General features: G+C 38.8%; 1 protein-coding gene across 1 annotated transcript in view; it reads left to right on the top strand.

The window, feature by feature from the left end:
• The window catches only part of CDK14 (cyclin dependent kinase 14), a 382,986-nt gene extending 367,623 nt beyond the window's left edge, over positions 1-15,363 (top strand). The window contains exon 15 of the mRNA XM_039707409.1: positions 15,305-15,363. The gene's annotated coding sequence lies outside the window, so the exon portion shown is untranslated. The remainder of the gene's footprint in view (positions 1-15,304) is intronic.
• The last annotated feature ends 10,108 nt before the right edge of the window (positions 15,364-25,471 follow it).

Genomic DNA, 25,471 nt, shown 5'->3' with positions numbered 1-25,471 from the left:
CCTCACAGGGCCAGACTTCTGACTCCTCTTTGCTGCTTCTGAGCACCATTGCTCCAGTGTAGTTTAGGATCCTGTAGATATCCAAGCTGACTGCTGGCAAAACTGATGGAGTGCTGAAGTACCTGATGGATTCTGCTAGAGATTTGGGTTCAATCTTCAAGCCTGTACATCACAGCTTTCAAGCCTTCATTTTAAACTGCATGAATTCCATCATCTGCAAAATGCAACTTTCTTTAAATAAAAATTATCTACCTCCATTTCCACGTCACACATAGTCTCCTATTGAAAAAATATAGTTGCACTAGGAAAATTTGAAGTTGACTGTGACCATAATGCTTTTTACTCACAACAAAAATCCACATTTAAGCACTGTCACAGATGGATTCAATAATAAAATGCTAAATACATTTCAAAATATGAGGGTAATAGGATGGATGTCAGTGCCAAGAAAACTGTTGTAAGGCAAAGTGCCTATGAAGTGAGTGCTGCTAAAATTTTGCAGCATAAAACACTATAGAAAAGGTCATTGTCAGAGGGAAGATGGATTGATTCATCCCAGTATTACAATAGTATTCCTGGTAGGTAGTTGAGGACCATTTTAATTTTAGAAAGAACGGTATAACCTTTGTTTACTTGGTCTCTCACTTGTGAAAAAAAAGAATTTCTCTCCTCACATACATTAATAATTCCTGTTAAAATACTCCATGGTATAAAACTCCTTGGGTAAGAGAGAATGCCAAGCCAAAATGAGTAAGTATTTTAAGTTTGTGCCTCTCAAAAGGGAGCATTATATGCCTGTACCCTTCTAATTCTTTTGGAGAAGAGTTTTCTGGATAATTCAGAAAGAGGGCAGCCAAGTTTGGTAAATGTACCAAAAATCTTTCAATTGATTGAGAATTTTCATTACAGGCATGGTCTGATTTTCTGCTAGTTTGTATCATGCATGACTGTTTGCACCAAGGAAAAGAAGTTGTTAAGTGGTATGCATTTTTACTGTGCCCTTGTTTAACAATAATGCTCATAATACGAACGGCAGTGCAGCATTCAAGATGTACATGCAGCTACCAGGATTATTATTAACCTTAAATATTAATGTGATTTGAATTTAAATGAGCATTTAAATGAATTTTAAATGATAGTAGAAGCAATGTCATGTCTTCATCTCCTGGTGAGGAACGAGAGCTCTAATGTCGCAGTTCATGGCTTAGAGGCCAATGTCATATTGACCATGAAGCCCTCCAATGACAATGACCTCTATCACTGCTTGTGTGAGCTGGACTTGACCTGGTGACCTAGAGGCTGAAAGGCCATACATTTTCTTTTATTTTGTGTGCCATTCACTAATAGATACTTTTAAAAATACTATTCAAGCTCTTATGTGCCACACACCACTCTAGCTGAATGCTTTCAATAGAATTTTTCTGAGGGGACAGAAGGTAACAAGACTCGGGTGTTATTCCCAATTTTCCTTTCTCTTCCTGTACATGAATATTACTGGAAAGTTAGAGACTCTGTATTTTATTTTTTCATTTTTTCTTTTTTTCTAATGGAAGTGGATTAGGGAGCTTGTCAAACAGAGCTGTTCAAATGATGTCTGCAACATTGACTCTGCTTCCTGGAAAGCTCTCTGTCTTGTATAAAGGACATTATTCTTTGTTACAGAGAGATCCTTCATGCTAAAGTAATTTGGTCATCAAATGCATTCCTTGCATCACAAAATTTTTAAGCCATTTAATGGGAGCATGAATCTGAAGAGAATCTCTACAGGCAATCAATTTAGTGAGTGGTCAGACAATGTTTACAAAACAGTTCATGTCACTGATGGGAAAGAAGGGGGCTGCAAGTTACAGTTTCCATAGGCTGTCATTTTCTTGATGGATAGACTTGCACAACCATAATTTTTCATATGTGTAATTTGTACATAATCACATATATTTTTTACACATCTTTCCTATTTCTCGTGCTTGAGTTAAGGTTAGTGCCCAGCTCTATGCATTCGTCTGCACTGAATAGAACAGGTTGAACTCAGGTTGGAATTTAGCACTGTGAGCTTTGTCCTGTCTCCCTCAACATAAGGTTAACAGATGGAAGTGTGTGCTTTGGCTATTATTGCACATTTAGAAAAAAATGCATAAATTTTAGTTGAGAGATAAATTCACTGAGAAATGAGAATAACCCTTAGGATCTTCTACTACAAATGATATTTAAAGGATTTCATACTAGTTCAAGGTCTGTGGTATGGTGACCCCGTTTGCATGTAATTATTCAAAGTGCAGAGACTTTCAGAAAGACATGTGTACAGTGTGTTAAGGTATATGATGTGAAGGTGGAGATATGGGGACAAGGAGGCAAAAGCTGAGACTGTGACCCCACTGATTTGTGGCTCTCAATACAAGAGGTGGACGAGAAAACTGCACTATGAGTCATCCTGACTGTACTTGAGGGCATGATGTGCTGAACTGACTACTAATGGCATGCTTTAACTCTGAGAATTTTGAGTCTGGGTAGTGATGGAAATAATCCAAACTGGGACAGGAGAAAGCTGGAGATGTGTGGTGCACTGCAAAGTGGGTGTCCATGTCACTGACACCACATGTCATGGGATCCTGTGTTCCTGGTGGGGAAGAGCAACCCTGGTACCATCTGACAGCGGGGATGGTTTAACTGGTTGGCAGTAGGTGCCCAGCACTGCTATATTATCAGCAATTCCCACAAGAATTAATTTTTCAGTTTACAGTATATATTGCTTTTATCTTCCAGACCAGATTGCTTTCATTTCTTGTAGAAAGGCAACTTTTAAAAAAAAACAAACACACACACACACACCCCAAACAATAAACAAACAAAACAAAACAAAGCAAGCAAACAAAAAATCCACCATAAGTGAAAATCAAATAATTTTAAAGTAAGTTGCTGGTCAGCAAAGAGGATGAAACCATCTTGCTGTAGTACTATTTTGCATCTGCACTAAAACACAAGACAGCAGCTGCCTTGGAGCTGCCTCCACAGCAAGGAAAGACATTCATCTACATTTAAAGATTCAGTGCACAGAAAGCGGAATGACAACATCTCCTCTCATTTCCATGCCCAGCAACATGCACTCCAACACACAGCTATGCTTCTTCTACAATATCCCTTTATTTTCCTTTATCTCTGCTTTTCTACCCCCTTCCTTCCTCAAGCCCTTCTTTGAGCTTCATATTTTCTTGTGTTTAATTTGGAACTTATGTCTTCAGTGAACAAATCCTTCTCCCTTTTGTTCTCTCATCAGAGCTTCATTGCTTTACATCCGCTGGGAAGAACTGATCCAGTTATCTCCCAAATTATATTTCAAGAGTCTGCAAGTCTGTCTTCACAGATAAACTGGAGAGCACCCCAATTTGTATAAATACAGGACATAGCCTTTTCTGCTCCTTTCAGCAGTAGATGATGATTACCCAGTTTTGCTATAACATCAGTTACTTCCAGAGGGAACAGTATGCCCTACTATTCCCAATATTCAGTCATTATACAGTGATTGTTATTGTCTGTTATTTTATATTAAAGTGGCAATTAGCCCACTAAGAACTTGATATCTCCTGTTCAAACAGAGAAGATGGTTTCATCCCCAGACTTCTCATGAACTAAATACAAGACAAGAGAAAATAGATATATACAGCAAGCAGCTCAGCTAGCATGGGAAATGTTTTTTGATGAAATGAGCCACAGCAATGCCTTGTTATAATTTCTGCAGTTTCCTTTCTGGCTGCAGAAGGCAGAAACCTCTCTTTTTGGATGGTGTTTTGTTTGGAGAGTAACAAGCTCTCCCTTGGTCAGATCTATACTTTCCTTATACCTCTGCATCTGATTCAAGATGAGTGATTGTAGCAATGCATCCTTTCCTGGAAGGGAGATACATTTCCCTTAGGCAGCAAATGCAGTGTCTTCATCAAAATGTTGACTATCTAATTTCCTCTCAGTAGAAGTATTAGAGTAAATATAAAGCAGCCATGTCCCTGGACAGTAGTGTGCTCCACTCAAGCAACACTTCTTCAACAGTTTCTGATATCTCCATTTTACTGTCATCATGAGTTCTGTAGACCGGGACAACACTGCTAGCACCCTAGTAGTCCTGCAAATGTATTTAGGGATAAGCTGCCAAAGAGCATCTTACAGCATTAATGTAATGGTGTGTACATTTGCTCTACTTGGTCTCACATAATCCATCAAAATCTTCATGAATACAAAAGGTTGAATCAGCCTTCCTGATACAAACTGCATTCCCACTGTTATCTCCCTGACAAATCAACCACTTTACTGCTGAGGGGTCCATATTCCTTTGATTTACACGATGCTTGGTAAAATTACACTTCCTGAGAAAGTAGAGGTTTAAAACCATTGGTCAGAGAAAGCATCCAGTCTGAGGCTCTGCTTGGTGTTTGCTTTTGGTTTGCTGTTTGTATCACACCTCCTGGTCTATTAGAGGAGAGTGGCAGAATGAAAAAGAAAGCGAGGAACAGTTAAAAGAATGTGAATCTCATCTTCCTTTAAACACTCCATAATAGGGAGGGCATTGTTTAGTTGTTTATAATTTTCAGTTTTCCAAAAGTAAGATGTTGAACTCTAGAGTACATTCAATGCCAGGCACTGAAGTGACTGTTTCTCACCATCAGTCAGATGAACTCAGGAACAAGGCTGCAGAAGCAGACTGTGGGATCTCCATAACCAAACCTCCTAAGGACTGCTCAGATAAACATCTGCCACAATGGGGTTAGCATCAGCAGCCTGGCTTTGGATCCGGGGGCTGGACCTCTCCTTGTCCCTTCTGTGGTTACAACTGGGATAGTTCAATTAATATTGCTCCCCTGAATTCCCATGGCTACTTCTGCATTCCTCACTTCATCCCCAGCCTTAGAACACCTGCAGTAATTAACTGTGTGCCACTGACATACTTTATGAAATGGAAAAGGAAGTCTTGGTAGTGAGAAAAGTGGTTCCTGCCAACACTGAATTTTTATCAAAATTAATGAAAGCTATCCTGTAAATAAATCCCCAGTTGCAGCTGCTGTGAGTGAGGATTTTTCAGTGTGAGATGAGAAGGTTTCAGGGAGCCTCTTGGACAAAGTGAAGGTTAGTGCTTGGACACTGCCTGGTCCTTGGCCCGGGGCTGGCACATTCCTGCTTAATACTTGCTTCCCCAGCTGGGAAGAGCTCTTTGAGAAGAAAATGGTTCTGGAAATCACATGCTCAGGATTGACATCCACACACACACCCCTAGAAAATATTTGAAAAATATCGTGCTACCTTAGACTCAGTCCAGAGGTCAGGGTAGGGTGAAGTGGCTTAAATACCCCTTAAATACCCCTTTCTTCGAAGCAACAGGAGAGCATATGCTTCATGTAAGACATCCACTGTTTCCCACCTTTCTTATTGCTTCTTTACTGTCCCCATTTCTTGCCAGGGTTTCATGTTTCACCTAGTCTTTGCCAGAAAACAGTTGAAGAAAAAGAGCAGGACTGCTGTGCCTTTTGGTGCATTTTAGCTAAATATTCATCACAACTGAACAAAAGTTGTCCTTTTTGGAGCTGAATGATCTTTCATGTCTAACATCCATTTTAATACATCGCAGTTGTGTTTCTCAAAATAATTTAAAACCACTTAGGATGGCTTCACTGGCAGCTTTTCAGAAAAAGAAAATTTTTTGAGTGTTTAGAGGAAGTTACATTTCCTGATCTGATATTTTTTCAGTCCTCATCACAAACGGTCATTTTTCTAACTCAAAAGTCTAGAATAGTTTAACCATTTAAACAGTGTTTCATGGACAGCTGGTATAATAGCATGAATAGAGACCAAAATCAACAGAAATTGATCCAGGTCCTAGTTTTGTGACATATCTCTCTCATCCACACCTGATTGTAAGAAGCCTCAAGTCCAAAACAGATCCCCTGGCACCATTTCAAAATAAATAAATGAAATTAGCTCTGTACCTTCTGTGTTATTCTTATTTTACTAGTCTGATTTATTGAGAATAAAGTTTAAATTGCCTGGAGGAAATTACTGAGATTAAATTACTACTCGGGAAAACTTTGGGATAGCAACAGTCTCTTTGAAGTTTACACAGCGAAATGAAGTCCTGTGCCATATCTAGGGGACTTTGAAGCCCAGAGTTATCGCTAGCAAATGTTAATGTTGTGAATCTGCTCTCTACCACCTGGGAAAGATACTCCTTCCCTGGCTTTCTCACTCTTGTTTTTTCTCCTGGCTTACCACAGATAAGCTTTGAGTACCCTGCTGTGTCATGACCTCCATGGCAGAAGATGTTTGCATGGAGAACAGCAGCCTGTGGCCAGTGGCTGCCTGGTTACTTGTCTGTCTGCCTTCTCCATCCTGATTTCCAAAGAAACCATCGCCTGCTGCCAAGCACCATCCTTTAGCTTTTTCATCCAGACCACTTAACAAAAGTGGTCCTCTTCCTGTGGGGAGAAGATTTAGATGAGGAATTCTCTGGAGTGGGAATCAGGATAGCCTTTCAACCAGCCTCTCACGTCTGCATTTTGTGTTGCCACACTGGGCTGAAGACTTCAAAGCATGTTCAACCCTTTGCCTGTACTCCTTGCCCTGTCTTATTCTTGACCTTTCCCCTGAGAGACAGATCCGCTCGTGATGAGGAGATAATTCAGATCATTTGGTCTCTTGGGACCCCCACTAAGGAGAAGAATAACAATTCATCAGCAGCTTTCCTAATCTGCATAGAAAATCCAGGCTCCTTTTTTGCTGACCCTAGTGGCTTGCCACATAAAACTGTAAAACTTTATGCTCTTAATCCAGAAAGGCAGCTGGAATTTTCAGCCATAGGCTGTCAAATACCATATTCATAACACATTGGATTAAATTGTAATAGCAGAATAATTCTTTTAATAAGATATTTGAGACATATTGAAATAGAAGCTTTTGCGAAACAAATATGTATGAATTTTACAGCATCAGAACAAGAGAACACATTGTTATTGGTAATTTAGCAGATCTGTCCTAGTAGCATTACACACACAGTCATGACCTTAGATTCCAGTGAAAACCACCAGGCCATTCATCTGGAAACTAATGGTGACAATTTTCCACTTCACAATGCCCTTACAGTGGGACATCACTTACCTTTCTCTTTTGCTTAGCAGGCCTAGTATATGCAAAAAGTAAAATTACCATGTGACTGTGAACTGAAAAGGACTGTTTAGATCACTAAGCCCAGCTACTTGTTACTGCATTTGACCATTTAATAGATGCTCAGCCACAAAAATCTTGCCAGCTCCCTGTGACAACTTGCAGACCTATAGCAAAGGTCCAAAAGCATTGTTATACATCACAGAGCCAGCTGAGGGGATCAAGGTTTTCCACTGCTGATTTCAGTTTACATTAGCAGTTATGGTGTTAGTTATTTGTCAGATGATCCTAACCATTCTACCACATTATTCTACAGATAAAGGTAGATAATTCAATCACCCCCACCAATCTGATTTTGGGGAAAATTCCCTTGCTGCCCCAGATCTGTCAAGTGGCAGGTAAAATCTTCTGGGTATACCTCAAAGACACTCGAGATATTTATATTTCAGTAGAATCACCAATGTATCCTGTCCTGTGTCTGGTTGAGATCTATCTCTTATAATCCAGATGGGAGCTAAAAAGATCACAGCAGTGAAGTTGGTGGGAAGAAAGGAAATAAAAGGTCTTTGTGAAGGCCAAGAAAAATGTGAGGCATGAGATTACGTAGCTGGGGTGCAAATCAACACAATGAACAAATGCCTCCTTCTTTTGAAGACAAAGGACAAAAGGACTCATCATAAGTTTAAACTTCTTCTCAGCCTACCTCTCAGTGCCATTCAAAAAACTGTAATACTCCATTTTACAACTCATTAGGGTTTTTGCATCTCTTGACTGGTCAGGAGTTCAACTTGTCTGTGCTCATCAGTTTGAAAATATGTTCCCATAACTTATGAGTCTGCTTTGCATTTTATTTGTTATGCTCTTAAGCAGAAGAAATTCTTTCCTTCACTCACTATACAGGACAGACACTGTACAACTTTCATGCCTTTAGCAGAATTTTCTTTCCTTCACCCATTTTTTTTCAAAATATGTTATGTTCCCAAGTGGGAGCGCATACCTGGCTTGTTTAATTGCATTAAAAAAAAACAAAAAAACTGTCACCTGTTTTATTTCATTATCTGCTTCTATAAAGGTGGATATATTCACACTGGAGGACCTTAGAGGCTCCTTAGCTGCTATGACACAGCCTGTGCCTATAAGGATGATTGTTCAACAATGTCCAGCTGCTCCCATTCGCACACACAATGAACACAGTCGGATGTGATGCGCAGGAGCTTGTCTCTCCCCATCTTTGAATCAGAACAAGATGTTCACTGACCTTTCCACAAGTGACCTTCGGTCCTTAATCAGGAGGATATCTTGCCTGAAAACACATACAAGCTGACAAATAACCACATTCACCGGCTGTCAGCCAGTAGTAATGATAATTCAAATGTTTCACTTTAATAGCAAGTAAGAACTATGCATATGTAGGTAGATACAAATATTTCCTGCTTTTGGGCCTCCCTAAAAGAGTTAAAAAATAGGGCTTTAAATAAGCTCTAGCCCAGTTTAATTGCATTTTTATGCCATTTTTATTTTTCATTTTTATGACATCATGTCTTTAGAAATGCTGTAACAATCTATAGAGGAATATATTTTCATTATTTTTTCATAATGCTGTGCATAAGATAAAACCAAATTTGAGCAGTTTTTTCAGTTGCTGTTAATAAAGGATGGAAGAGCCCAGTGTCTATATGATAACTTACAGCTGTTGAGAAGCTATTTCAGTCAGTCAGTGCATACACCACGTTTACAGTCTCCAAATACCTGTGGTCTAGCCACTTACTTCAGTCTGCTGATTAATTAGCCAGAATAATCTGCCCTTAGCTCCTCCTTCCACCCCAACAAGAATCAAATGGAGAGCCATTTAAAGAAATCCAGACTCAGGTTCTGGGCACCCCTGTGACCCCAGGCCAGAGCCTCCCCATAGCTTTTCTCTGCAGGTTTGGGCAGGTTGTGGCAAGGGTGGCTGTCACAGTGGGCTCAGACCCACTGGGGACAAGGGCTGGGGGGTTGTCACCAGCAAAGGGATGGTTTTTGCTGGATGGGGAGAGGTGTGGGATCACCCAGTGCTCAGCTGGGTGATCCCACACAGAGCCCAGCATGTAAAGTCTGGTGCTCACCCACACAGAACAGGTGGGAGGAGAGGGAGCAATAGGGGCAGGTAGCATTTTTTTTTTTCTTTATGGGCAAAAAAAAAATTATTATGTCCTCCCTTTTTTTTCCCTGCTAAATTAGTGGAAATTTCGTATCCTGATGTGAATGCAGCCTGGCACTGGATGTTTGATTATTTAATTACTATTTTTTTATTTTACAAAAAAAAATTTCATTTAATTTGATCATTACTTCTAACATTGCCTCATGCCTTTAATATCTAATTTACTCTTATTCCTGAAATGGAGCATATCTTTCTAAAGAGCCCCATACATAATTTTATATGCTTATTTCTGCCAAATTATTATTTTGTCTGGGTTTTTTAAGGAGGAGGTTCATTGTTTGCTTGGTGCAGGATTTATAAGACTTTTTTTGAACCAATTCTTTTAATGAGCATTGGAACCAGCCTAGGAAACCATGATAGAAGGTAAATCCCTTTTTTAAACAAAAAATATTACAGCTGAGTTATCTGCTGCCTCTGCTGGGGTTGTTAGGGTTGTTATGCTTTTGTATAGGAATTGCTTTGGGATAATAATGTTTTCTACTTGCCAATACATTTTTCATCAGACAAATCAGGAAAAAGGTTGTATCATACAGATCTGTAACTGTAGCTGCTTTCCTGTCCTGTAGCTGCAAGGTAAAGGTGAGATATGTTTTCATACTCAGAGAAAAAGGGTCAGAGTTAGAGGAGGGAAAAAAAGAGTATGAAAGTGCAAAGCCTTGTATATAAGTAGCTAGCCCCTAAAGCAGGTGCTAACAAGACCTTCTTGACAACCACAGAGTTTTGTGCATAGCAGAGGAAAAGTTACAGCTGAAAGAAAAGGAGCAGGCGAGGAATAGCATTGTACTGTATCTGACTGGGATTATAGCAGCTGAATGAGTCATTGTTATAAAATATGGGCAGCCGAGCGGCCTTTCAAGTCTCTCAACACAGACTGAATGCAGTTTTGACCAAGATGACAAAATTCGTTTTGATTGAATAGTTGTCCATATTTTTAAATGAAATGCATGTGGGGCCATTAGCTCAGCTCCCTGTCGAAGGCGGCTGCGCCGCAGCCCTGCCATATGTTTGGCAGTGTTTGAAGCACCTGGCATCCTCCAGAACAGACAGTCACATTTGAATGGGGATAAATATTGAACCGTCTCACAGCTTTCTCTTCCAACTCCAGGGTAGGTATTTTTTACATTAAAAAAAATACATAGCGCAATACAAAATGTTAGGCAAAAAATTATGTACATAAAGTGTTTTATAAAAGCAGAAAGGAAGAGTAGGACACAACTGGCAGGGATCCTGGACTCCTCCTGTGTCTGTGGAGAACAGGCTGGGCAGGGACACAGATTTCTTTCTTTGTCTAAAGGCTTCAGGGACTAGAGAGTGCAAAAAATACAAATAATAATTTGTTCTTTTATTATGGATTTATCACAGTATTATTAAAGCTAATATACAGTTTCTCAGCCTGGAATAATCACTCCCGCAAGTCCCATCCCTATCAAACTTTCTTCTTTTTAATACCATTAAGAAACTGATATGTTTAGCTCCATGCTGAGATCAGTCATGTCCTTTGGCTGAAAAATGAGAAAGTTACTTTGTCGTCTAATAAGGTTTAAACATTTGGTGACCCACTAATCTGAATTTCAAAAAATAGGAATATCGCATGTCCTTGTGCTTCTCCTGGTGCCTTGCTGATGCTTGGGCCATTTTTGGGGTTTATTTTTTAAAGTATTAACGTGGATTTATTGTATGCTTTGTGGTTTAAAGAGCTATTGATTACAGGGGCACAGTTAGAGCAGTCTCAATCAGTTCTACTACTGAAAGGTGAACTCAGACAGGAATAGGTGAAAGCAAAGACTTGGACAATATTCAGAGAACAGAAACCCCATCACGTGGCAGAATTAAAAAGTACTTTGCTAGTTTTATGTTGCAAAGGAAAGTCTCGGAGAAGGCACCATTTATTTCCCTAAGCATGTGCCCAGGAAGAAAAGGATGTTTCTTCTGAAGGGCACTACGACACATGGATATAAACTGTGTGAATATATTCACGCTGGACACAAAAAGGTCTGGCAATGAATGGGACAAGAGTCTCAGCTGGACTTCTAGGAAGTTACTGGGGCCTAAAACCAACAGTTTGAAGCTACTTTTTGACAACTATATTCATGCAGTGTAATGATGTGGTTGTCTACAGTAGCAGGTAAATGACTTTGATGAGAAAAGGAAGTGCCTTTTTCAATCATTTTATCAGTGTTCCTAATACCAAAAGTGCCTTTTAAAACAGATTGATGAGGAATACTGAGGGTTTCCCAACACACCTTCTGTCTGGTCATAGTGCAGCATTTATTATTTTCTTTTAAATACAGTGCAAATGTGGAAATGAGCTGAGTGTTTATGTTGTTTCACTCCTTCTGAGAATCATTTTCAGATCCCACTTGAATAATTTTTCTGCCTACAGCTGCTTCCTCAAACATCTCAGTGGGTGGACTCCATCTAAGAAATCCTTGTGCTTCTGCCAGGATTTCTTTTCTATTCCAGCTCCCTACCTTTTAAAGAAATTATAAGTAGTGCATGGCAATAATGATTCAGAAAGGATGCTGTCCTTGGGACATAGGAGTTCCTGACAGAGTTTTGTCAGCTAATGTGGATGCCAGCTCTGTAAGAGGAATATTGCTGTTTGTCTTTCTAGAAAGCTATTATGATTGTTCTGATTCTTTTGTTTATAACATTAATCTTTGGTGATCCATATCCTATAGAGTGTTGAAATACAAATTCACAAAAAAACCCCAGACATTTTTGGTGCTGCATTTTTTTTTGTCTGAAAATAGGCAAAATGCTATAATTCAAATGAAAATCTGCTAAAACGAAGGAGTAGCATATAATCCACCTAAACCATCTTTGGTCCTGCTGTTCACTGATGAGCATTACTATGGGAAGATGTGTGTTGCTCACTGCCTCTCATGGGAGAGCCTGCAGGAATGCTGAAAAAGCAGGACCAGAAAAGGGTAGGGATAACAGAAAAGTGTAGGCACACTCATGTACTAGCACCAAGCACTACTAGAATGCCATAAAAATAAAACTAAAATAAGGGTATGGAGATGTGATGAAAATACAACTCTGCATATCAATGTTTCATTCATAAGAGAAGATTCAGCCTCTGTGGAATTCCACTGCTCACTGCCATGAAATAGATGTTGCACTAACAAAAGCTAAGCAAGGTCATTATCTGCATTTCCAAGTATTTGAAAAATAAAGTGGAATAGCCTTTTCATCTATATATGTTATTTTTGTTCTTTAGAAGCTCTAATAACAGCAGCCTCAGACTGTTATTTTCTTGTCCTTATGGTACTAAAGAAGAAATATACCCTTTGAAAACACACAAAAATAAAAACAGCATGAAGGAGGAATTCCTGAGGCTGGTAGCCTGTAAAAAGAGCTACCATCTGTGTTCAGGTGCCAGGAGAAACAAATGCATGCCACACTGTCCTATCAGCTCTGCTTGGGTTCCAAGCCTTAGCTGTACCAGCTTTGAATGTTTTGCACAAGCCATATTTCACATGGATAGGTCAATAATCACACCATATGGTATCATATGTATATATCAGATCACATTGTCTACTCCATAGCTGCTACGTAATGCAGAAGGGTACTGTTTTTGGTACAATAAATTACTGATACATTTAACTGAACATTTTCTCCTTCATTTTTTCAAATCAGTATCTTTAAGGGATTTCAGGGGAGGTTTAGAAAAAATTGTAAATTTTGCTAATAGTTATGGGTTTCTCTGCTTAGATTCTTTTAAAGGACTAGGCAGAGGAACCTTTCATTGTTTTGACTCAAGGTTTTTTGTTTTACAAAGCAAAATGCTGATAAAAGCTGTGAACTTCACTAGTTGTATGTAAGGTCTCAGATACCATCCCTGGCTTGAACAGTTTTGATTCCTGCTTCAAGGATTGGCTTGCAGGATATCTGCTGCTTCTCCCTGGCCACAGCACTGCTCTAGCTTTGTTCTGCTGTAGTTAAATTGCTACCTGGGCATGTTTGTATTGCTGCATGGGCATGGTGACCTTTGGTAGTAAATCATTTTGACTGAGCCAGATTGGGTTGAATGGCAAGGAACAAACACATGCATCTTGTTTTCAATTTAGATAATTTAAAGTTTGGTTGCAGGAAAGCAAACTGTGTGCTTAGATTTCATTACCCCAGATTTGGTGTATCTAGATTGTGGAATTTGTTTGTAATAAATAAAAATTTGTCTGTAATAAAAAGGTGCATATTTATTTACATGCATTTGTGAAAGTTTGGTTGCAGGAAAGCAAACTGTGTGCTTAGATTTCATTACCCCAACTTTGGTGTATCTAGATTGTGGAATTTCTTTATAATATATAAAAAGGCACATATTTATTTACATGCATTTGTATGTGTATGTTTATGTATGTGTACAGCAAAACTCATGCACAAAGAGATGTGCATTATATACATGGTAATAATATAGTTCCATCATTAGGAAAACATGGGGACATCTATTCTAAGTCAGTCACGTAGGTCCCTCTGAGGTCTTTGGAAAGACACAGCCAGTTCCAGAGGGTGATCTAGACTCATCAATTCAAAATGAGAGGTTGCCTGCTGAGAAATCCTATGTGACTAATTCAGAGCAAACACATAACAGTCAGGATGCTAAAGTTAGGGACAGGAAACCCAAACCAACTGTGCTCCCAAAACAACACTCTTTTGTGGAGCTGACTGATCATGCACCACTTCTGGCTCCTCCTCTTGTTTTTTGTGGTGGTGATAATAGTGATGGTGGATACCACCAAGTTAGAAAATATATTTTCCACTTTAAATTTTTGTGGGTTTTTAAATGGTTATGGTAGTTATTAAAGAGGAAATTGTTCATATTGCCAATTCGTTTATAGTGATGGTGGATACCACCAAGTTAGAAAATATATTTTCCACTTTAAATTAGAAATTTTTGTGGGTTTTTTAATGGTTATGGTAGTTATTAAAGAGGAAAATGTTCATATTGCCAACTCGTTTTTTGTTTGTTTGTTTAATTTTCTTCTTAAAATATCTTTGAATCATATAATTGTATGAATGTGACTTGATCACTGAAATCACTGGGTGGACTTTAAAATCATGAGGGCATAAGGAAAAGGAAGGAGAAGAACTAATGAGATCAACAGTAAAGAGAATTATTAATCTGCTGAAATATGTACTTGTTACTATTGGCTCTGTGAAAAACTGATTTCACATGTTATAATGTGCCTCCTAAAACTGAAAAAGTAGGAGTGGGTGTGGAAACCTAAATTTGTACAGCATATGAGCGCTTCAATCTCTTAAGAAGACGTGTAGAATAAAATGTGAATAAGATCTGGGAAAAAAAAAAGCAGCAAACCCATAAGAGAGTGCTTAAATTATCTCTTAAGAAGACATGTAGAATAAAATGTAAATAAGATCTGGGGAAAAAAAAAAAAGCAAAACCATAAGAGAGTGCTTAAATTGAAACCCAAATTAAATTAAAACCCAAAAATTATGTGTCCTGGTTTAACGGTGAGATTTGGCAATAACAGCTCTGGGAGCTTCTGAAAGGAAAACTCAGATTGTTGGCTTAATGTGTGGCATAGAGATTGCATTGAATAAAAATTTTATCTCTGCCTCTCCAGTACATTTTGAGAGCCAAATTCCAGCACTGTCGGAGACAATGTTTGTATTTCTCTACAGTGATGGTTTGAATCAATACTTCATGCTAGAAGCAAGGAAAATAATTCTGATGAAGGTCTTTGCTTAAGTAAAACAAGTGGAGAACTTGCTGTGTCTAATGCAGGCTTGCTCCTGAGCTACTGTAAAATAGCATGCAGCGCTTTGCAAAATTTGAAGGACGTGGTAAGTGCACTAAAAGATTTGATAACTGCATTTTTGGAGATAGTAATAATCTGGTAAAAAAAAATCGTTAACTAAGTTAGGGCCATTTTGCTGTTATCTTGGATGAGAGGTTTAGGGCTGTAGCAATTTGCAAAGCTAATCTAGTTCAGTGATCCGCAGGCTGTGACCTTTGACAACCCTCCTGGTGATGGGAAGAAAAGAGCATCTGGATGCCAGGAAGATAAGAAGGTTGGGAAGGCAGCTGGGTCTGCAAGAAAAAGCAACCAAACTCCATTCTGTGAGGTTAGTAAATACGTCTTTTGTTTAGGTAGATGATGGATAATTTGGATGCATTAGCACCTAATTTTTGAAAGTTGCTCTTGAATTAATATGCTTCAGTTTCACAGAGGCTAAACTAAGAAATTGTGACAATTTTCATAGCTTCAAAGTGATATTGCTTTATAAATTAGATAAACAGAGCTTCCAAAAATTATGTCAACTATGTGTCAAGTTGGCATTAAAAAAGAGAAACACCCTAAGTCAGTGTCATTGAAATAAACAAGTTAACAGCTAGTCGTAAAGGCCATGAAGGGAGTAATTTAGGAGAATATGAGTTCCTGACTCCGGAATTCCAGTTCTCTGACCCAAACAACAGCACTCCCACACACTGGGGAATGTGAGTATGAAATAAGCATGGGAGTGCCAAAGCTGGAAAGCTGTATCAAAAAAGGCCAAAGACACAGGAAACTGCAGATTTGGATCTGAATTTAAAATTAACCACTTTGGCCTCTGTCTAAAATTAAGTCCGACTCCCCTGAGTTTTGGGTAGGGCTCAGCATCATAATGGCAGAGAAGTCATTGGGAAGAGGCAAAAATGAAATGGCAAGAGACACCCTGGATGGCAAGAGGGGCGCTGCTGGAGTAGCAAGATGCTGCTGAAGACCGGGATTGTTTTCAAGGCAACTGGATGTAGAGAAGGACTTGGAGAATTGAAAGGGTATGAATAAAGTGGAAAGAACTTATGTTTCATGATTCCATCAAAACATTGCTCAGTTTAAGAGATTAAGGCAGGTTTGGCAGAGAATTGCTCTAAAATGAAAATATGGAAAATGAATGCTGCTTTTAATTTTGCAGAAATGAATCCCAGAGATTATTCAGATATCAATGTCATTTTTTAACCAAGCTGCTCTATTCTGGAAGCACATACACCTCTCAGTCTCCCCAGGGAGATAAGATTATTCTTTAGTCTGGTTCCAATCTCAGGATAAAACAGATAGAGATATGAACTACAAGCTGCTTGTATGAGCAACCTCATGTCCAAACCTCTAGAGATTTATGCATCACTGGTGATACACTGTCTTAAAACAAAACACTCGATGGAATGTAGAAACAATTATTAACATTTATCACTGCTTTGTATACTGACTTCACTGAGATAATAGTAATAATAATGATGATGATGAGAAACTTAAAAAGATTTATGGAAGTCAAATGCTTGTTTCTTTTTATTAAGGTCTTCAATGTATTTCTGCCATTTTTGGAAGCCATCATTTTTGTGAAAACTCTTTCTTAAATGCTTTTTTTTCTACTTTGTCAATGATTTTGGGATTAATACAGCTAATGAGATAGAAAAAAACTTTATGTTGTATTACAGTTGGAGATTATTTGAGGACTACTTGAAAAAGAAGCCAGCCTTACCCTTGTTCTTAGAAAGTATGTCCATCATGGTTTCATAAAAGGTGCATCTTGCTGTATAAAAACCAATCAGACAAAGTTTTCTGGTTGCAGCTGGTTGTAATGGGGAGTGACACACCCTCCAAAGTCAGAAAAAAATTAAAGAAAATACCATCCCAAATTCTTTTAAAGGTCAAATGTGGATTCAGGTTTGCAGTTTTAAGCCAAACACAGGAGGACCTCATCATGGAGTCTGGGAATTTTCCATTTGGAATCTCTATTTTACAGCAGATTCATCTGTAAATGCGACTACAAGCAAACATTGACACGAATTCCAAAGAGACAATCTCTATTTTACAGCAGATTCATCTGTAATGCGACTACAAGCAAACATTGATATGAATACCAAAGAGAGAGGAAAGATCCAGATCCATATCTGAAGTTTACATTTGCCTCATTTCTGGTCTCCTGATAGAGGGGCAACCATAACACATACAATTCATAGATGATCTGGAGCCAGTACTATGTTTCCTCTTCTTTTTTGCCTTTCCCTCTTATTTTCTTTCAATCCAAGCCTGGCTGAAAGATATGACTCCTGCTGTGAAAACAGTATATGTCATCAGATTTCTTAACAAATTTTCTTCCATGATTTATGGTCATGGAAAGGAGTTTAAAGACTTTCCGAAAGACATCCTCCTTAGTCCTCCCTTCAATCCTTTTGGAAGGCTTGCGATGGAAAAACTAGACCCTTGAGAAAAAAATAAGAAAAATTACAGGAAATTGTTTCTTTTAGAATAAAAATAGAGAAAAGGATGGAATAATGTCTAAAAAGATGTTATTACTGATTTATTTTATTGCTGCATTTACTGTTTCATTTTAGTGGTTTAAACCACATTCAACAATGAACAGTACTCCCAGTGAAATGATTAGGTATTTCCAGTGCATTTATTCTCTAAACTAAACTTTCCAATGTTATGGCAACTATAATTCCAATATTTTTTGAGCCAAATTTATTGTTAGCATATAATACTTCACTGCATGTATTACGTTACCGTGAATGCATGTATGGGGATGTCATGCATGTTTTCCAGCTTTTCATTTAAAAATATGGGGGGGTGGTATTAGAGCTCAAAATACCTACTATTTCAGACCTGTATGGTTAAATTTCCTTTCATTTACAAGACAATATGGCAATGGTCTCCAGTTCACTTTTCCACTGCTCTATTTCATAGAGGAACTGTCAGGGAAAATTACTTTTTCTTTTACGGGTGGAAAACCTCCCTTTAAAGCACTGTCTTCTACCTTTTTGGTTTTTTTAAGATATTTTTATTATTTTCTACACACATGTAGGAGCTATTGGTGTACTCCTCATCATTAAAGCCAAATAAAATTATTACTACCTGTATTTCAATCACACCTCAATTTTTTTTTTTTATTTTCAACCTCATCATTAAAGCCAAATAAAATTATTACTACCTGTATTTCAATCACACCTCAATTTTTTTTTATTTTCAAAAAAAAGAATGAAAGAAATTTGTTTAGTGAGTTTTTTCATGAGAATTTTATATCCTTAGCACATATAAGAACTCCAGGTCTCCCTCAGAGCCACAGTAGTTTATTTAGAAAGTTACCTGTTCATCTTTCAGGAGTTTCACAGTTATCTTTAAATATTGTGTTACAACCAGTTTCTTTCACCACTACCCAAATGCTATAAAATTTGGGAAAAAGCTCTAACGCTACACCAGAACTTCAGTCACAAACAAATGTATTATATGTGATCTAATAAGAACATTCTAATGATTCAAAGAGGAAGAATTGCATTTTTTTTATGTTACAGAACAAGAAACCTAAGTAAAGGACTGTAAAAAACATCACATAGAGGAGTTATCATATAATACAGCTGTTGACAGAACAGCTGGGCCTTGTGGCAATGGAGTTGCTGTTGATCAGAAGCAAGACAATGAACAGATTTTCAAACTATTTAAAACTTACATCAAAGCAGGTAGTCTTCACAAAAGAAGTCTTCCCTGACAAATGCAGTTGACACAATTAAGGCATGACCACAATTGAGGCTGTTGTTTGGATTTCACAAAAATCCTTTATTGCTTTTTAATTCGTACATTATGGTGGGACAGAAAGAAAAAGGTGCCGCTGCAGGGGAAGAGCACATTCAGGACTGCTTTGTGGAACAGTATTTTTCTCATCACAAAAAAAAAAAAATAAATCTAGACCTTCATTCTGCTACATAAAGGTCAAGTGGTTTTGTCAAAGATTCTCAGGTGTCAGAATTACCCCAAATGTATGCAGCAGGGCTGCTGCCTGTCAGTAAAATATTTGATGTGAAAGATTTATCTGTTTTTGAGTTTTTTATCCTGAACTTACAGAGGTATATTATGGATCAAGCAACTAATACCAGGCATTTGTGTTATTTCATGCAACATCCACTTGACAGCCCACAATTTCCCACTTAGTCAAGTTCCTTTGTCACATAAGTGGTGTTTGGGACGAAAATGCTCTGCCAGTTTCAAAATCCCCAATCTAAACAAGCTTATGCAGTGATAGGGTTTAAAAGTGTGTGTCCTATTTACATGCCATTCATTCTTTTCAGGTTTATTCCTAAGAGGGATCCTGGATTACACATACACACGGCTTGAGCTATATAACCTTTTCCAAGACCAGCTTCTGCAGCCCTGTCTGGTTGCTTTCTATGTAGGTACCAAGTCCTCAGATTCACAAGCAATTGGCAGCCTTTCATGCCAACATTCACAATTCCAATTAAACTCTCAGTTCTTTGTCGCAATATACATTTCTCATTTAGATTATTCTCATCAAATTCTGCAGATGGAAGCTGCAGGGTATTTGCATGTATTCTGAGGAATACAAGCAAGGATTTTTATTGTTACTTCTCAAGGTTTCTCCTCATCATTCTTCAGTCTCTTAAACACTTTGTGTAGTGGTAAAGTGACAGTTGCTGAGCCGGGTTTTTAAAATGCATGTCTATCTGTCAGTTCCAATGTGTCTCACAGTGGCATGCATTAACTTATCATGCTTGAAAGTACAAAAAGATTATGCTGCAGTGAAATGTTAACAAGGTCATATCATATACACACTAGCTCATTGCACTTTTCTTCCTTTCATTGCTCCTGTTAGGCATTATTCCATGTCATGCATAAATAATGCTGCTCTAGAGAGAAAGTCAGTGTACTTTATATTAGTGGTGCTGCCATACCATTGAGACAGTCTGAACTTCTGGAATGAATGTCAGAACATGGCACTTGCTAAATTACTGGTACCTAGCCATCAAAGACAAGTATAGTGGATGAATACAGGTATTCATGAATAGATTATTTTCTGCTTTGCATTGCCACAGCAGCAGCCAAATTGATGTAGTTTTCATAAAAATGAGGGCAAATAATTGTCTGGCACCCTCCATCTGATTTTATGGGACTTTTGTGCTGTCTGTCAGACTGTACTGGGCAAACCATGTGGAAGGTCAGAAAAGCAGAACAAGTGGGAAATTTGTGCACCAAGGAAATATTTCACTAGCAGAAAGTTTCAGCTACTCTGACAGAGAACCAGAGATAAATATTTTTCCCTCAATAAGATTCTGCAGTGCTATGGCGGACTTGCCAGTACATCTGCTGAAAGACCTCAACTCCTCCCTACTCCTCTGCTCCCAAAGATCATCACCAGCACTCTTGGACCTCTACAGAGTCCCAGTTCCAGGTTTTCCAACTGATACCATTTAGTTTCTCTGAAATCTGTCTGTGTGGGCTATCTAGGCCTGCTGCCTGCTTCCCACCCTTTTTTATTCCCTCCAGATGGAAAACTGTGAATTTTAGGTTAGGTATTCCTAACAGGTGTTTGGGAAGGGATTCTCTTCAGTCTTTGACCTGCAAATAAATTACCACCCACGTGCAAATTTCAGATTGAATTGTAAGTAAATCTAATATGAGCCATGAGCTTTTGCTTTCATGTCTGTTGCAGTCTTTTTTTGCTGGTGTACTTCTTTGCATCTATGTACATTTACCAGGAAATCTTATTTTGTCCAGGCCTAGATTAAGTCAAAGTAAAATTATCTATAGAAAATTCTTTATTCCCATGGGTAGCAAACAGCAACAATGGTCAATTACAAATGGAGCCATAGAGGTTGGCATAGGGTGAAAGGGAATAGAGAAATTTTTTTTGTTTGTAGAGAACAAAAACACCTGCTGTATTATTATGACTAATACCACAAATACTGCTTGGTTTATTTCAGCTTTAATGGATAGTTTTGCACAAGTAGACAATAATTTTAGTTCACTTGACAATTATGAGAAAGGAAATCTAATGCAAAATCAGGTTCAAACCAATTGCAAGATGAATCAGTTTAAAGTACAGCTGCAGGTAATGCAGGTTTCCCACCACCAGCACATCTCTGTCCAGTCCTAGAACCCCTGAACTTGCTGTTATCACTATCCAGAAATGTTTGTTATTATAATGGCAAAGAAAATTTAATGTTGACTGCATGAAATACAGATGAGTCACTTTGGCAACATAATTCATACAGTGCTTGGTGGTCTTTGTAATGAACTTTGATTGGATGCTTGTAACACTGTGACTTCAATAAATCTACAAGATAATTAACACAGACATGAATAGATATGTAGACAGTGATCTATTGCTGTTTTCTGTTGTTGGGCTGATATTTATAGTTCTCAGTTTGAAGAAGAAAAATCTCCATTTCTGACTCCAGAAAGATGGAAACTCCTGGAATGGAAGGCTGCGAAATAGGCAGCAACTCATCTGGGTGTGGCATCCTTCTGAGGGATTTCATTTCTTCCCTGAGACCATGAGGTAAAGCCATTTTAAACTCAGGACTTCTATTTCATTGTAAATCCCAAACACCAAATGATCCCCTCTGGGGTAAGCCAGAAAGTGAGAACTGAAGCAGGTGTTTTAAGAATCAAAGGGCCTGAGCTCAGGAGAAACTATCACCTTATGAGGGCTCAGAGGAGAAGCAGCCACACTTTTCCTACTTGCCATAGATATCCTCATGGATACAAAGCAGAGTCACGCTGGGCTTGATCAGGAGATGCAGATTTTGGGACTTAGGGTCTCAAGAGCAGTGTTATAGTGGGACTGTGGTAGGAGCAGAATCCTGAAATCCCAGGAATATTTGGGATGAGGAATTTCTCATGATGAAGCAGCCAAGCCACAATTGAAGTTTGTCACTCGGGCAAACCATGAGACAGTTTAGTTAGAAGCCTGGCAGTTTTCTGATGTGCCTTGGACTTCATTTTACTGCAAATTCTTCTTAGATGACTTCACATAAAACTCTTCAGCTTAGTTGGAGCTATCACTTTCAGATCAAAAACATTTCATTAAATCATTCTAGACCAGCTCTACCACTGAGTCTATTTGTACTGTGTTACTTTGGGGGAGTCTCAATAAAAGCAGACTATCTAATTTCACTTTAGTTTATAGTTTCTAGCATGTATGTTTGAAAAATGAAACTTCTGTCCCCAGTACAATCCCAGTTTCAGTTTTTGTTCCATTTTGGGAAGTAATATTTAAAACTATGAACAAATTGGTTTAGTTTGATTTGCATTTAGGTCATCAAGATAGCAGAAGTGGACTTCCATTTTCCTGTTAAATCGTTCAGATTTTGAAAAAATCTCCTCTGGAAAAGTACCAAAGGCTATTTTTTCTAGTTTCTGATATAGCCATTTTCAACCACTCAGAGACTGCTAAAATTAACCCATACTTTCAAATCAGGAAATATTATTCATCCAATTAATGATCCATGAATAATTAAAGGCACTTAGAAATTTTTGTCCTGTATCTTCTGTTCATCCTTTCCACCTGAGTTTTTCAAATTTCCAGCTTAACTTCTCCCATGGAGCAGCCATGCTGATCCTACTAGATGTTTTGTTTGGAAGGGCAAAAACACAGCTGGGTCCTTCAAAAGAACTTAAACAAGAGGACAAGATGTATGAACCTGAATTTCCCAGGACTGTCTGCATTCTGCATAAGGGACCTGTTTCAGGGTTTCCTCGGGGAGAACTCCACATGTGGCAACTGGACTAACCAAAAATAATGTTGGCACATGCAGACATGCACCATCACTAAAATAATTTGATCAGGAATTAAATTCTGCTGTGTGCACTGTCACTTTTCACACAGTCACTGTTGCTTCATAAAGTTTTGCCTTGTATGTGACTTGCTACTCCACGCCAGTTTTAACTGCAGGCCATTACCCCTTGTTTTGTAAACTGCCATTTTACTTGATATATCTAACTAAAGGTTAATGATGCTTGCCATTTCTATAGTATGACTAATGCCTTTGGACTTGGATTTCCAGATAACCTCTGGAAATACATTCATTTCTGTAGTTCTTACAGTGAAGAGAATTATTAGCAAAATGCAAAATTTCATCTCTTTTACAAAGGGGAATTCAGTACATAGTATGATATACTTATGACTTCAAGAAAGCAACAAAACTGGGGAAGGTTTATTTTTTTTTTTTGTGGTGAAGGTAATGTTTGATTGCTGCTGAATACTTTTCATGTATTTTTAATAGTTAAAATTCAATATTCACTGAAGGATCAAAGCACTACAGGCCAAATATTACTCTCAGATGTGTGTGTTTGGCTCATACTTTTTCTGGGATGATCTGAAATTTGAGGCACAGCCTTTTGCATTGGGCACCTTGTGACCTGGTGGAAATGAAGAGCTGCTGCTCCTCTCAGCAGCAATATCCCCCTGGGTGCTCTCTCAGTGCACAGCCTTGTACCAGTGGTACCACTGGGTTCACGTGCAGCTCCCAAAGAGGCAGGAAGCAGGCAGAAGAAAGGAATGGATCTTTCTGGTATGTTGAGTTTCTTAGAACTGTCTCAGGTTCACAGTCCCTCATGCTAACTCCTCACAGCTTCTGCCAAAGCAGCTCCCCCTTGTTTTTGCACTTTCCACACCCTCTCATTTCCCATTTTTTAATCTGGCAACTTCACTTGTAATCAAGTCCCAGAGTGTGATCTGGTGGTGCCAGGCACTGGGGTGTCTGACCTCCCCAGGCTCTGTCCTGGCACTGCATGAGTCCCCCCTGTCCTGTGCCATGACAGCTGCCCACAGGCCCAGTTCCCACACCCAACACACCCATCTGACAGGGGCTGCACGGATCTCTCTTTGGGCTAAATGCCACTTCTCCTACCCCTCCAGTTGGTGCACGAGGTCCTGCACTTGCTGGTTGGGCTGCTCAGACACAACTGCCCCTTGTAAATCCCTCTGGATTGTTGCTGTATTAGCCCAGTGATGCCCAGTGGTTAAAGACAGCAAAGCCTGACTTTGAAGTCTATCAACTGGGACATTCATCTGGGACAAAAAACCCCCAGGAACTTCACCTCTCCATCTTCCAGTGCATCTTTAAATGCATTTTAACTCTGTCACAAGTATTATTTGGCAGTTCAGCCGGCCAGAAGCGGGGGATGCGTCGAGAGAGGTGCCTGGCAGTTGTGAGAGTCCTTGGGCAGGCAAAAGTGAAAATTTTAACCCCTTTTTAGACTAATAGAAACCTTACAAATACTGAATCCTCCTGAATCAGGATGAGGTGAAAGAGAGAAATGAGAAACTTCTCTACTATAAGCCTGGGAATATAAAGTCATTGTGAGAGTCACTTCCTTTCTAATAAAAATAATTTTTAATTTATCCATGGATGGTCAAGCAGCAAGAGCAATTTTCCATACATTTATTCCAGACTAAGATGGTGGCCATGTCTTTGTGCAGATCTTGATTCACATCCCCTGAAGCAGAAAAGGAAATTGAACATGATTTCTCACATTCTAGGTCAGTGTACTAAATCTGTGGCTGTGAACTGAAAGCAGGTATCCTCATCATGTTTAAGGAAATAATAAATTATATGCCTAGAAATTGGCAAGAGTAATGCTGAAAGGTTTTGCCTCTCTGGTTTTTGGGCCATGGGCTTCTCCTTGTTGCATTGTCTCACATTAATTGCACTGTGAGATGCTCTCACTGAGGCAGCAAATGCATCCAGTTTAGGCCTGCAAGTCCACTGCCAGGGACGTTTTAACATTACATTCAAAAGTCTTGTAGCACCCAGGTCCTCTCTAGGGTGCTCTCATGGGCTGCGTGAACAAGTAAAGAATCTCTTTTCCACTTGTGAATTTTGGGGTCACCTAAAACTGTTGGCTGAGATAGACAAAGCTCCAGCTGGAAATGGCAACCAGTGGAGGGTGGGTGCCTCTCTGCTGCTGCTGCTGCTGGAGCAGGGGATGAGCACCAGAGAAGAGTATGTCCTGCAACAGTAGCCCTAAGGCCAGCCTTGCAGTCAACATTTGGGAGTGATATGGGAATAATGGAGTGTGGAAAAAAAACTAGGCCAAATATTGAGTGAACATCTGGCATGGGTGCTTTCAAACCATCATCTGTGCTTCATTCTGCTTGCCAGCACACATCATTAACTTTTAATGTAAAGAACAAACAAATGTGTTTGTGAGCAGGATGATTATCCTCCATACATTTTTTTTCCATCTCTAAACATGTTAATTATGGTTTACCCTAAAATACTCATTAATGTTAACATTCTAAGCAAATATTTCTGTAACTTGGAGAATCTCATGAGAACAGTTTGATTCTTTTCCAAGCATTTGAAGGGCTTGTGTTTATTACACCTAAATA

The sequence above is a fragment of the Passer montanus genome, unplaced genomic scaffold (assembly GCF_014805655.1).
Source record: "Passer montanus isolate IOZ18808 unplaced genomic scaffold, ASM1480565v1 scaffold10, whole genome shotgun sequence".
In the NCBI taxonomy this organism is placed as follows: domain Eukaryota; kingdom Metazoa; phylum Chordata; class Aves; order Passeriformes; family Passeridae; genus Passer; species Passer montanus.
Note: the sequence above shows the minus strand (reverse complement) of the source record. Positions and strands in the feature narration are given on the sequence as shown.